The following is a 15,183-nucleotide window of genomic DNA, read 5'->3' on the forward strand; positions in this document are numbered from 1 at the left end:
GAAATCAATGATGCGCTAGGTGATTCCTTTAATTTTGCTTTAAAAAGGTTTTTAAACTTAGAGAAAAGGCTGCTTAATGATCCATATCTTTTTATTGAGTACCAAAAATTTATTCATGATTATATTAACTTGCAACATGGCCAATATGTAGATATTGAACTGTATGAATTAAATAAAAATGCAGTTTATTTCTTGCCTCATCATGCAGTTTTAAAGCCTGACAGTAAAACTACTAAATTACGTACAGTTTTTGACGGTTCAATGAAGACTAACAAAAAGGTGTCTTTAAATGATTTGCTTTTGAATGGGCCGACTGTACAAAGAGATTTGTTTGAAATTTTATTACTGTTTCGTTTTGGCGATTTTAACTTTACTTCCGACATAAAACAAATGTTTCGAAATGTGCGTATTATGCCGGAGCATGCTAGTTTGCAAAACATACTATGGAGGGATAGCCCTGATGAACCTATTAAGTGTATAAGATTAGACACGGTTACTTATGGGTTAAAAAGTTCAAATTATTTAGCAACTCGCTGTCTGAAAGAATTAGCAATGCATCATAAGCATACCTATCCTCTGGCTTCATTTATTATAGAGAACTGCACATATGTTGATGATATCCTGTATGCAAATAATAATTTAGATATTATCCTAGAGGCAAAATCACAACTTCGCAAGCTCCTAAGCTTAGGTAGTTTTCACACACATAAATGGTCATCCAATGATAATAGGGTACTGACTGACATTCCCTCAGCTGAACGCCACTTTGATGATATAGAGCTTCAGCAAGACAACTGCCTGTTAAAGACGTTAGGTTTGAAATTAATAGTTAAAGATGACAAGTTCGAAATGTCTTGTCCAGAGCCATATAATAATAATAATTGCACAAAAAGAGACATTCTTTCATATATTGGGAAAATGTATGATCCCATGGGATTTGTTAGTCCTATAATTGTGCAAGCAAAGGCTATCATGCAAAGGTTATGGGCTTCTAAAACCGCCTGGGATTCCACGCCTGATGATGACATTAGGCATGCGTGGCATGAGTTTTCCGCTGCATTAGCTATGATGGAGCCAATTTATATTCCTAGAAATATACATGTTAATAATACAGATAAAATTGAATTGATAGGATTCTCAGATGCATCCAGTTCTACGGCATATGGATGCTGCGTGTACATGCGAGTTACAGATATTAATGGTAATGTAAAAATGCACTTGCTATGTTCAAAATCGCGCATCAATCCGCTTCAGGACAAAAACAAGACTGTGCCGCGCTTAGAGCTTAACGCAGCCCTGCTACTCTCTATTCTTATGTCAAAGGTCTATTGCACGCTAAAACTAATTCATAATATAAACAATGTTTACTGTTTTACTGATTCAAAAATTGTACTCGCATGGTTGCACGCAGAACCCATGAAACTTAATGCATACGTCGCGAACAGGGTTAAAGCGATCACCAAAAATCTATCTGTTTGTCGCTGGCTTTATGTAAGCACTGAAAACAATCCTGCGGACTATGTAAGTAGGGGCGTTTCACCCAGTGAGCTTCACGATTGTCGCATGTGGTGGGATGGGCCTGAAATTTTGCTCGATAATAAATACAATTTTGACTCTGAAATAGATTTACCTGCAAACTTACCTGAGACCAAGTCCGGGTCAGCATTCTCTACCAGTCAACTCTCCACATACACGGGTGACATTTTTGATCATTTACGTAATTATTCTGGCATACACAAGATGGTACGTACGTTGGCTTATGTATTGCGGTTTGTAAACAACATAAAAGGTGACAAAATATCTTACAATTATTTGTCATCTTCTGAATTGAATAATGCTTTATTGTTGATAATTAAAAATGAACAAGAATTATATTTTAAGGACGAAATTTCATGTTTAAGAAATAATAAACCTGTTAAGGGTCCCTTGCAAAGTCTATGCCCATTTTTAGATTGTAAAGGCATTTTGCGTGTTGGCGGCAGACTACACCATTCTAATATTCCATATGCACATAAGCATCAGGTTATTTTGCCCAAAAAATGTCATATTACTGATTGTATTATAAAGTCTGAGCATGAAAGACTGTTACATGCGGGACCGAAGCTATTATTGTGTAATTTAAATCAAAAATTTTGGATTACAAACGGTTTAATGTATGTTAAGAAATTAACTAAGGATTGTGTATTATGTTTCAGACACAAGGCTAGTGCCTCCAAGCAGTTGATGGGTTCCTTGCCAGCCGATAGAGTGACCGCTATGAGTCGCCCCTTTGAAAAGGTTGGAGTGGATTTTGCTGGGCCTATAAATGTAAAACTATCGCGCGTGAGACGCTCCCTGGTGGGTAAAGGCTATATCTGCGTATTTGTATGCTTTGCTACAAAAGCGGTTCATCTTGAACTCGCATCAGATCTTACCACAGAAACCTATCTAGCGTGCCTCAAACGACTTATCTCTAGAAGAGGGTTGCCCAGGGAAATCTACTCTGACAATGCTAGCACCTTTAAAGGCGCACGGAACCAATTAGCTGAGCTCTATTCACTGCAGGCATCTGGTAGTCACCAAAATAAAGTATGTCAATTTGCTGCCAGTCAAGGCATAAACTTTCATTTTGTTCCGGCCTACTCGCCTACGTTTGCGGGACTTGCAGAGGCTGCAGTAAAGAGCACTAAATACCACTTAAAAAGAGTGTTACAATCACAATTGTTAACTTATGAACAGATAAATACAATCTTAATTGAAATTGAATGTATATTGAATTCAAGACCACTTATTCCATTGTCATCAGATGTAAATGATTTTAGTTACTTGACACCGGGACATTTTTTAATAGGAAATTCACTAACAATGTACCCTGAAAATGATGTAACAAATATTCCTTCTAACAGACTTAAATTTTGGCAGCTATGTAATCAAATTAAACAATCATTTTGGAAAATGTGGTACAAGCAATATCTTAATAGTTTGCAAAACAGGCCTAAATGGCTAGATGTCTTACCCAATGTAAAGGTAGGCACGATTGTAATTTTGAAAGAGGATAATGTACCTGTAATGTCTTGGCCCATGGCTAGAGTTACTAAGGTTTTTCCTGGTCATGATGGCCGCGTAAGAGCGGTAGAAGTAATAAGGTCTAATAGAAAGAGCCATGTGCGCTCTATTCGTAAAATCTGTATCCTACCTATAGATGATAATAATTAATTTTAAGTAACGTTAATTTTTAAGTAACGTTAAATATTATTCGTAATATCTGTATTCTACCTATGGATGATAATAATTAATTATAAGTTAATGTTAAGTACTAACTAGGTAACATAGTGACAAATAGGTTGCCTTGTAGCGCTGTACTCCCATTTTTTTGTTTTCCCTTTGGACATCGTTGTTCATTGAGTAGTAACTAAGCTCTGTATAAGTAAAATGTATTCACCTTTCATATGAAAATTAATATCTTATGTAAGTCCATACATAGCGTCACAATTCCTTTTTTAATGTATTATAAACTCGCTGTTATTGGTAATTGTAACTTGCTTATAAATAAGAGTTCTCTCCTTTTGTAGAGGTGGAGCATGTTGGGTTCCAACACTAAAATTCATTCATTTCATTCATTCCTTCATTCGTTCGATCTTGTGACGTATGTATTTTGAGCGCCTTTCGCGCCCAGTAGCGTTTCGTACTCCGGCCATTACACTTGTGATTGTGTGTATTAAACTGTGCAGACCTGGCAATAAACTTAATTAGTGAAACACGGCCTTTCAATCATCAACACCTACAACAACTTCGCTGCCCTACAACTAAGTTTCACAAAACACTGTGTCGCTCGTGTGAACGCACCTTAATACCGATGTATCCTATTACTTCTCTCTATTCGTTTTGTAAATTGAGAGATATTAAAAATACGTAGAAAAAATTCACTCAAAGCTTATTTTTTCGTTTTGTTTTTATTTATTTTATTTATTTGCGATATCGGAGAGTGGAAAATTGAGTTAGGTTTTTTTATTTTTTATTTATCAGTTGCCTCCTCCATTTTCATTTAGTTGAAAAGCGTAATTGGTTTATGTTTTTTTATAATTCTGAACGATTACGAAAACATTTTCACGGTTCAACACATTTTCAAGGGTTTTAAATAACAGCTCACATTTCAGCACAAAACATAATAACTCAGTGCAAAAACACAAAAGCGTAGCTCTTTGTGTTATTTTTTGACTAAAACAGCTATCATGCAAAGGATTTATAGAAGCACTAAAGATATACGGGTAAACAACACTATTCTCACGCACTCATCCTGCATTGAGTGTTGTTTGTAGAATAAGAGAGCTTTTATCGATAGTTTTTGAATATTAAAAATAACTAACATTAGTAACAGTGTTTGAAAATGAAAATGTAAATGAAAATTCAAAGAAAACTAAATAATATAATGTGCGTGTCACCGAAACGGTATCCACTCAGCATCATTTCACTACCTACTAATGTAGAACTTACGTACCTACTCGTAACTTGAAAACCAACTCACATTCAGAACATAAACAAATCTGCTTTATATTAACATTAATTTCTAAACTATCAAAGGTTCTGATCTTAAAAATGTAGCCAACTAGATCGCTTACTCTTTGATGTGATAATTTTTTCAAAATTTTACTAAATCGTAGTAACCGATACAATTTACAAAAAATTGTACCTACTTCAGTAAAACGATAAAACTATAATGGAAAGATATAGGATTATAATATCAAGTAGCGGCCGCCCGCGCGTTTTACCCCCTTCATCTATCTTACGCGGTTTAGATTTTTTCATACAAATGTTTTTTCTCGCTAACTCCCGTTCCCGTGGGAATTTTGCAATATCCTGTTGTAACTAAGCTTTAAGTTTACTAAGGTACCTGCATGCCAAATTTCAAGCGTCTAACTTAAGCGGTTTAGATTTTTCATACAAAAGGATTTTCCCGCTAATTCTCGTTCCCGTGGGAATTCCTAAGTATACTATAACCTGCCCAGGAGTATGAAGAACAATTGTACCAAATTTCGTTAAAATCCGTCGAGTAGTTTTTGTTTCTATAAGGAACATACATACAGACAGACAGACAAAAATTTTACTGATTGCATTTTTGGCATCAGTATCGATCACTAATCACCCCCTGATAGTTATTTTGAAAATATATTTCATGTACAGAATTGACCTCTCTACAGATTTATTATAAGTATAGATTAACTAATACATTACTTTAATAAATATCGATAGACTCGCAACGTATCAGCATCCCTAACACGTTTTGCCGCAAAACAAATTCTAATAAATCTTTTCACATGAAAAATATTTTGCCCTGAGCAAGCTAATCCGTCACCTCGCCCGACATTGTAAAGGCTTTATATCTTACTTACATTCAAGTTATATTTTAATTTTGTCTTCTCTTTGACGCGTCAAGTTACTCGTGTTTATTTCATACAGCTTCGTTTTAATCTTTTTGGAAATAGAAAAGGCAGTGATGAAAAGTGTAGTGTAGGTTGAGAATCCTCTCTGATTGATTACCTCATTAATTAGTCGAGAAAACCATTTTGATAGTGTATTTATTTTATTTAAACTTAGTTTAAAGATACCAATACAAGAGACGAATTTAACACTAAAAGTTATTTTATTTTCTAATAACCAAATGGAAATTAAGGAGAAACTACGCACTTTACTAAACTTAAATAGGTATCTCGTATGTTTTTTATTTTTGTTCGACTATTTTGGTACGTGGCGTGCGTTTTCAGATACAAAAATGACGTATCTTTACAAAAAGACAAGAGAATAAACTATATTAACATTATCTACGTATACAAAAGGCTTTATGTTTATCTCAGTAACTACCTTTGTCTTCACACACCCACTCAGTATCTCCATCTACCCACGGTTCAAACGAACGTCATTCCCTTACTATGACTAAAGCCAGTAACTTTATCCTAACGTTTGAGAATCCTTTGTCTGTACTAACTAAACATCTAAACTACCCTCACAATAATTACATTACAAATTACATAAACTATTCTAAACCAAGATTTACGTGCCCATATCTGAATGGCAAAGGGCTCATTACAGGAACAGTTAATTAAAACAAACGTTATAATTATGTAGCTCTGTTAGGCAGTACTAAATTAACCCAGTTGTGTACAGTCAAACAATCAAGTTTGGCATGCTCTGGAGCGCTGGAAACTTTAGCGGGAAGGTGTTTACACAAAATGGTTATTGGATGAAGCAAAATAACATTCATCAGTGGAATTCCTTCAAAATATACCCTAACTAGCTTTTGCCCGCGGCTTCACCTGCGTGATATTTAGTTTGTCACATATCGTCATAAATTGTAGCCTATGTGTTATTCTGGGCTATAAATAATAATATTGTGAAGTTTTATTAAAATCCGTTCAGCAGTTTTTGCGTGAAAGAGTAACAAACATCCAGACATCCAAACTTTCGCATTTATAATATTAGTACCTACTCGTAGGATAGGATTTTATAAAGAGGAAAGATTTGATTGTTTGTTTGCATTGAATAGGCTCCGAAACTAGTGGACTGATTTGAGAAATTCTTTCACTATTAAAATCCTAAATTATCCTTGATGAACATGTGATAAATATTTCCAAAAAAGTTAGGAATCCGTATGAAAACTTTGACAGTGTAACCCAATTTTTCGCGTTTGAACTCCGCCGTTTTCCACAATTTGACACCTCATGTCACACATTAATTGACTGGGCGGTATGAAGTTCACCGAGCCAGTTAGTATTTTATACAGGTACACGGCTCCACATAACTTCATTACCTATTGTAAATTACTTTTTATTAACTCTATCTCAAATTTATTTTTTATCCCGGCCTGTGAAAGTTGAAAATCCACACGAGGATCGTCGCGGGAAAACGCTTGTATCAACCCAAATCGATTCGTGTAAACATCTCCAACTCGAGTCCCGGATCGATTATGTTTGTAACTTACCGACTAACTGTTTTGTTCTGCTCAAGAGGTATTCATAGCTCGTTTTGTTACGATTAGTTTTGGAAGCGGCAAAGTAATTCACCGTTGTATATTACATGTCTATTTATTATTAGTTTCTGCGCTTGTTATGTCGTGTATTGTTACCGGTTGTATAGGGATGAATGCTGGTAGTGTTATAAGTTATAATGATTGTGGTATGAGAGGTTCTTGTAATGTGTTTGTTTACAAGAATAGAAATATAAAGTAAAAACAAACAGGTAGTTTACATACATAGGTCATAAGTGTATACCTAAATTATCATTTCATCCAAAGGACGTCCACTGCTGCACAAAGCTAACAACTAACATAGTTTTTAAGTGCAATTGTTACTAACAAACTGAGTCCTGGTTACTTGAATAAAGAATCATTTATTATTATTATTATTAAAGCCATTTCTCATTCGACTTCTTTAAATAGAAAAGTGGTAGATTATAAACAAAATAATACGAGTACACTGCATAGATTTAATTTACTACTTATTTTTACGTGTAGGTACACACACATTTTAACACAGTCATGGCATACTAATAGGAACAAATATTATTCGTTCTAAAATAACTGAAGAGAGATTGAAATCTAAAAACTTAACATTTGATTCACAAATATTACACGTGGAACTCCGGAAGTTACAAAAAAATCCTCAAAAAAAGTAAAAATCTGAAAAGAAATCAAAGCTCGCAATATTATCTATCATTTTAAACGTCGAAAGATCTTAATGTAATCATTCAGTAACGAGTACCATTTCAAACCGAAATATATTTTCAGCCTCTGAAAACTGTTTTTGAAAACTGAACTTTACGTCACAGAGTTTTCGTTTCCATTTCGATTTGCTCTTTATGGAGTAAGAAAGACGGCCGATTATGTAAATAAAGTCGTAATGACGTCATCACGGGATATGTCGTTTAGGCGTGATGCGAGAAGAAAACGATATAATAAAAGCTAATATATTCTTGGAACCAAATCCCTTATATTTGATAGAGTGGGTACATAAATAAGGTGATTCCTGGGTTCTAAGGCGACTTGAGTTACGAACACGAGAAATCACTCAAGATTTGGCTTAGTGACTGTTTTCGTTAAATCTTTTAGTGAAGCTGAAGGGAAGTGAACGTTAACATCAAATATTTCATCAATTTTATTTCGGATATAATTTACGTTATTGTGTACAGTTGACAGCACATTTCGTTGTAAAATTACCCTTTTTTTGTGTTACGAGTGGGCTCACCACAATAGTCGAGCGGCACGGTGGAATTCGAACCCGCGTTCCTCGAATCTCGAGTCGGTCTCCGACCCCTTCACCGTTCAGCTATCGTGGCTATACCTTTAATACAACTACATAAGATCATCAATTGATTTGGCCTCCCACAAGGTGGACCGACGATACTTGGAAGTCGCGGGATGTATCTGAATTCTAGATGCGGGAAACGCAGGACCGGTCGTTATGGAAAACCTTGGGAGAGGCCTTTGTCCAGCAGTGGACGTCATTTGGTTGAAACAGAAGATTTTTTTAAATTGCGAAATATATCGTTCAAATGTTACGTGATTAAAGTTAAATAACATAATGTAATTATTAATTTTTGAGGGCTATCGTTTTTATACTTAACAGTTGGCATCCCTGGCGATTGACAGGACCTTACTCTACAGTGGCGCCATCTTGATGAGTGCAAATGCGATAGTCCTCCTACCACTTTCGCACTCACCAATTGGTGCCACTGTCTTCGCTACTAGCAAGTGACAGGACCTTACTCTACAGTGGCGCAAACTGGTGAGCGCTAAAACGATAGCCCTCATTTCATCATCATCGGGTCATTTAGAGTATGCGCACACCGTTGATTTTTCATCGGCCGATAGTTTAGTCGGGCAGTTGATCAGTACGGGCATGTATGGGAGAGCGCACACTACGCTTTGTAGAAGACAGGACGCGGGGTTGATTAACGTCGAAGAGCAGGTCAGCAAAATGAAACACAGGGCTCGATCCAAACGTGACAGTAACAGCGTGTTCAAACGGCGACTGAGGCATGAGCTCACACAATCAAAGTAACGGACAATTGTTATCCTCGTCTCGCTCACGCCCCAGTCCATCTTACTCTAATAACAATAGACAATAGTCACCTTGTATAGAAATTCTACTACAAAAAGGTTCTACCGTTAGCGCCGATTCGATTTGGCCGATTCTGCATACAAATTAAAATCGGGCACAACTATCGGCCAACTAAAAATCAACGGTGTGCGCCTACTCTTAGTCTCCACTGCAGGAGCACGACCCTCTAATTTACCAGAGTCAAATGGAGGATTTGGCTTACACTCCCCACGCTGGCCAGACAGGTTGGGGAGGCAGGAATTATTAATTTAGTGGTGATCAATTGGGATGTTTCCTGGGTCAAAAAGCAAGAGTTTTAATTAGTCCGTCAGTTAACTTATCAAAAAATACTCTACACGTATTTTTCACAAAGCGCGCCAAAGTTCATAAGAAGAGGCCCGTGACGTCAATGCTTGCATAAAAGTGCCGCACGTTGTGACGTCGTGCGGAACTTCAACGCACCATAACTATGTAATTATTTGTTAGATTGACAAATAAAAATATATGTGTCCAATATTTTTTGATATTAAACATGACGGATTAAAACATTTTTTTTAGGAAACTAGCCTATTGAATGGAAAAAATATGACACCAAAATTAATAATTGGTACACATTTGGTCACACGGGTAAATTCATTACATTGATAATTAAATAAGCTCATTCGGAGTGCATTGATATTATTGTATTCAATTAAATTATTTAAGCTACGACCTGCGCGTTTATTATTCTAATTATCAGTTTTCTGTGGACCGACGATCTGGATGTGGGCAGTGCAGGACTGTTCGCTGTGGAAATCCTTGGGGATGACCTTTGTCCAGCAGTGGACGTCATTTGGCTGAAACGAAGGTTTCTGAAAATCAATTCAGAGATGTTTTGTCAATTGCTGGGTATAAACTCGTCCAAATGAAATGGCTACCATTCACTTAATGTTATGAATGCGTTTAATAACTACATACATAGATAAAATCATAAAATCTAATGGATTTGTATCGGTTTAGGTATTAGGTATATCCCGGTTCAACATATTGGCGTTACATTTTTCAAACAATCTCTATGGCTTAACGGCTTATAAAAATATGTAGTTTTTTGTTGTTTTTAAAGTAATGAAAAGCAATAATTTAATATATTTTCTTCTTTTTTCAGGTAAACGACCATTTTCTAATGTTACTTGAACCAGGCTGAAAAGGTAAGTTTAAATTTTACTATTAGAATAGCGATATTGTTCAAGTTTAAAATAATATTTTCCTTTGATCAAAATTAATACCAACTACATTTTTATAATCGCAAATGGAAGTTCTAGAAATCTTTCAAGAATTCTAATGAAAAGAACCAATACATTATCTTGATGAACTTATTATACAACATTCAATATCAAAAACATCCTTACTCTTTTGCATAAAACATAATATCCTACAAATAAACACAAAACAGATGACGGCATGTCTAGCTAAACATTGTAGCATCTTATTCAGTCGCAATAGGTGTGTTTTTAGAACGAAAACATGTAACTTGATACGCTGTCTATACAAATATAGAGACTATCCAATACAAAGCAATCCATTCCCTTTGAGTAGTATCTAAGTACAAATCGCCTTGACGGTGTCCTTTAATTAATACTGCCCTTCATCGGTCCCTCATTAATCAGCAACTGGATACTGTCAGAAAATGATACGAGCGTGATAAAAAATATAATACATAAGCGTAAATAATTGGGGCAGCCAGGGCTTTTTTATGTCACCGTGACGCATTATGGAAGATAGATTAATGTTATTTGAATATTACGCTAGCTATGCCCGCGACTTCGTACATTTGAAAATAGTTTGAATAGTATTTCCCGTTTTTGCAACATTTTTCTTTAGTGCTCCGCCCCTATTGGCATGCAGGAAGATGTTATGACGTAGGCATTTGCTAAGAAAGGATTTAACGAAACTCCACCCCTAAGGGGGTAAAACGGGATCCACGCGTACGAAGTCGCGGGCAGCCGCTAGTAATGATATAATGTGCTTAATTTAGAAACGTAGCGAATCACTCAAGAAATCAAATATATGTGTAATTTTACACTATTTCCTAAGTCGTATTCTGGATCGTTGATTTGTGTGAACTATTCCATTTCACGACCATATCCATCACTCCATCTATTACCGGCAAACTACTACTCATTCGGCAAAACGATTGCCTTTTTTATCAATTTGGCGTGCCCATTATAGTTCGCGCCGATGGAAACTGACAATTTTGTAAAAGCTACTCAAATAGAGGGAGAGATAACAGTCCACAATCAAAGATAAGTATACTCTTATCACTAGATACATAAACAGCTTGGTGTTAACGTAATCTTTCTTTCTTATCGTCATCATTTTAGCTACAAGACGTCCACTGCTGAACAGCCTGTGTAGATAGGCCTCCACCAATGATTTTCGGATTAGCAGGTTGGCAGCAGCCTGCATCTAACGCCCTCTTGAACCCTTGATATGTCATCTGTCCACCTTATGGGTGGATGTCCCACGCTGCACTTGCCGATACGTGGTCTCCCCTCCAGAACTTTGCTGTTCTATGCATCGGCCGTCAGTTTTGCGTGCTTTGTGTGTCCATTGCCACCTCAGCTTGCTAATCCGTCAAGATATTGCAGCGAATTTAATTTTTTTTAGATCTTATTTATGATTCGATCTCGTAAAGAATCACCGATCAAAACCCTCTCCAGCTCGCTGCACAACTTTGAGCTTCTTTAAAAAACCCATAGTATAGAGTAAGGCCACGTTTCAGTGCCATACGTCATCATCACTGGAAACACGTCAATTGACTTTACTTATTTGTTACAAAAATTTGTAACACAAGCAATAATTCGGCTTTATTGTTACAAAAGCTGCCAGTTTCTATCAGCGTTTACTAACAATCCTGAAGGCAACTGCGAACCGCTGACGCACCTATTTGCGGGACGTTAAGGAGATTACTGCCTATTAGACAGACTTAACGGCACGCTTTTGTATTGGAATCGTAATAAAACTGTCGTTTGTTATTTTATTGTTGCCATCAGTCTTCTTTAGTGTCGGCGATTAGCGCCAATGATCGCGTCGGAAAGTTCCTGTTGGTATGTTTGTTCGGCAATCGTTGATGCGAAGTTTTTAACGCGTTACGACTTCGAAAGGATAATTGATATTTATGCTCTGGAATAACATTATCCTTTCGATATAAAAATTCTTACATTGAAACTGATCATGAGGCCTCATACTACATTAAAAGTTGCTATTATAATTTGATAACGTGTTATTCTATATTGTCACATATCTGCGAAAGTTTTTGAAGATGGACGGATATGTGGATATTATCTATTTCGTCAACGATAAATCATTACAATATATCATTGCTTAGTAATTATTGTTACTCATTTTATGAGTATTTTGTCCCCAACCGGACTTCAACTTGCAGTTAGCAAGGCATATTAACTAACAGACTAAGTAGGAATTAACTGTGCAATGTTTTCGTATTAATAAATAAATAAATATCCTTGGACATTTTTACACCACGCTTCTAGTCCCAAACTAAGCAAAGCTTGTACTATGGGTACTAGACAGCGTTGCCAGACGTCCCGATTTTGGCGGGACGTCCCGATTTTTAAATCAAATTTAAATGTCCCGCGCGGGACAGGCTCGGTCCCGCTTTTCGGAGAGAGACACTCACTTCACCAGACTATTGTTTGAAACGCCATATTATTCTAAAGAATAAAACTTTTTAATTTTTTTTCTTTTTTTATTCTAAAGACGAATTTAACGATAGACTAAAATATTATTTTTTTGTTAAAATTCATTTTCTATGGCTACTTTTGCTATCTATTGTCACGTAAACGTAATTTTAAGTTAATTAAAAAGATAAATAATTGAAAACCTTTGATTATATACGTTTTTTTACTATGTCCCGCTTTTGACGGAAGAATGCCGCTATTTTCACTCAAAAAGTACCAAAGTCCCGACTTGGCGAAAAAAAAAACTGGCAACGCTGGTACTAGACAACGGATATAAACATACTTAAATACTTTTTTTTAATACCTACATACATAATACATAGTAACACCCAGACCTGTTAATAAAACGAAAACATTACGCAGTTAATTCCTTCCGCTTTCTACGGCTGAGCCCATCAAAGGTATTTTGTTTTAAAATCCCCAGAGCTTTGTTTCTTACATCAACACATAACCACCTCCTAATAATCATAATTAAAACACACAGCGAACATCAAATATTCCCTTTGTGATATTAATCTGGCAGAGCATCGAATCTCAAGATGGTGTATTTCAATATGCCGGCATAATTAATTTCCGTACATTTCATCTCTCTGAGAGATGTGAGCATAAGGGAAAAGGGTTCAGTGGGCGCAAAGCAAGGAACAAAATCAAGTACTTATTATTTATAGCCCGTATTCACAAACATTACTATGAGGTCTCACAGTGCACGTGGACGTACAGGGTGATACACGAACCAGCACTTCTTAAACAGCGGCTCAGACGTCGACATCCTGCAATAAATACAACAATTCTTGGTAATAACAGAGCTCTATTCAACGCTGTGCGTTCGATTTGCTGCTTCACTTAAGCAAGCATCGTTTGTGAATACGGGCGTAAGAGCCAAAGCACACGATGAGTTTTGGTGGCGGTGCGTCACCGGAGAGGGGTCGCTGCGACATCTTAGGGCCCGTTTCCACGGCCATCCAGTTTTGCGGGATCCAATAATATAGGAAAACTGGACTGTCGTGTGAACACACAATGTGTGTTTGGAATTCGTATTACAAATTCGAACGGAACAGGTTAGCGAGAAACTGCAAACGAGATGTTCGTGTGAACGTTAAAACTTTAAACGTTTATATTAAAACAAATTATTACTACTAAACTGGATCCTGCAAAAAAACCTTCCTGCAAAAAATATATTTTATATTATTCAGGATGTACCTTTGGATGATCATTTTGGGTTCATCGTTTTGTCAAAGTGGTTCATGCTCAGCGCGTCTCCAGTAAAAGCTGTACGTCTTACGTCTCAAGTGTAGCTTGTACTGAGCATACTCAACCATTTTCCATTGTTTCGTGTAGATCTAATTAACAGCTCTGTCCTGTGAGTGCTCAATTTCATAAATCAGTGTCTGTGAAACTATTTTGTCGCAGAAAGATTGATTTCTCTTCAAGTTAAGACATGTCAGACTTACTTAGAAACCGTAGAACAAGACGTTTCTTAAAACTCTTTTTGTTATTATATTTTTTATCATCATCATAATGATCAGGTAATTTAGTATCTGAAGGAGCATCACCCTCTCTTATACCAGTGGCAAATGGAGGATTTGACTTACACTTCCTACGCTGGCCAGACAAGTTCTAAAGACGGCGACTTTCTCAATAAATAATTTAAAAGCTTGATGTGAGCATATTTTACACTAAGAATTATGTTTTAACTCAATCGTGAAGACATTTCCATACATTTAAAATCTTTAATTATTCATCATCATCATCATCATCTCAGCCATTAGGACGTCCACTATTGAACATAGGCCTCCCCCAATGCTTTTCCTGGTTCCCGGTTGGTAGCGGCCTGCGTCCAGCGCTTTCCTGCTACCTTATTATTATTATTATCCCTCCTAAACTACAACATCTTTTACATTTACGAGTACCTAGATCTGATGATTGTTATAGTCACCAGTGTTTTTTATTAATTCTGCTTAATTTGGGTCTAATTATAATAAGTTATGTGCTTGATTTAACAAATTATGTACATTCAAAAATTTCCTAGAAATATCATTAATATAATCAGATAATTTCATTGCGAATGACATCATGTATTTCAAAGAAATTCAAAACATCATTACACTCCCCTAATTACGTACATCATTTTCTCGTGCTTTCAGAAGTCAGACCCATTTTCAGGCGTCGTTTTTCATTCGACGTTCGTGTATAAAATAATTAGCTTTTTGTTTTAAAATTTCAAGTAAATTAACGTTACTCAAACTAATTGCGTACCTGCCTACCAGTTTGCAACGTGGACCCCTAACGAAGATTAATTGTATCTTTAGAAAATTGTTTTTTAATTAGTCATTTAAATGTTTCTCTTATAATGGGGGTTTTTAAATAAGCCATTT

General features: G+C 36.1%; 1 protein-coding gene across 1 annotated transcript in view; it reads left to right on the forward strand.

Moving 5' to 3' along the window:
• LOC135077963 (connectin-like) overlaps positions 1-15,183 on the forward strand; it is a 360,246-nt gene that overhangs the window by 184,651 nt on the left and 160,412 nt on the right. The gene's annotated exons all lie outside the window — the stretch shown is intronic.

Source organism: Ostrinia nubilalis, chromosome 14, assembly GCF_963855985.1.
Source record: "Ostrinia nubilalis chromosome 14, ilOstNubi1.1, whole genome shotgun sequence".
NCBI lineage: Eukaryota > Metazoa > Arthropoda > Insecta > Lepidoptera > Crambidae > Ostrinia > Ostrinia nubilalis.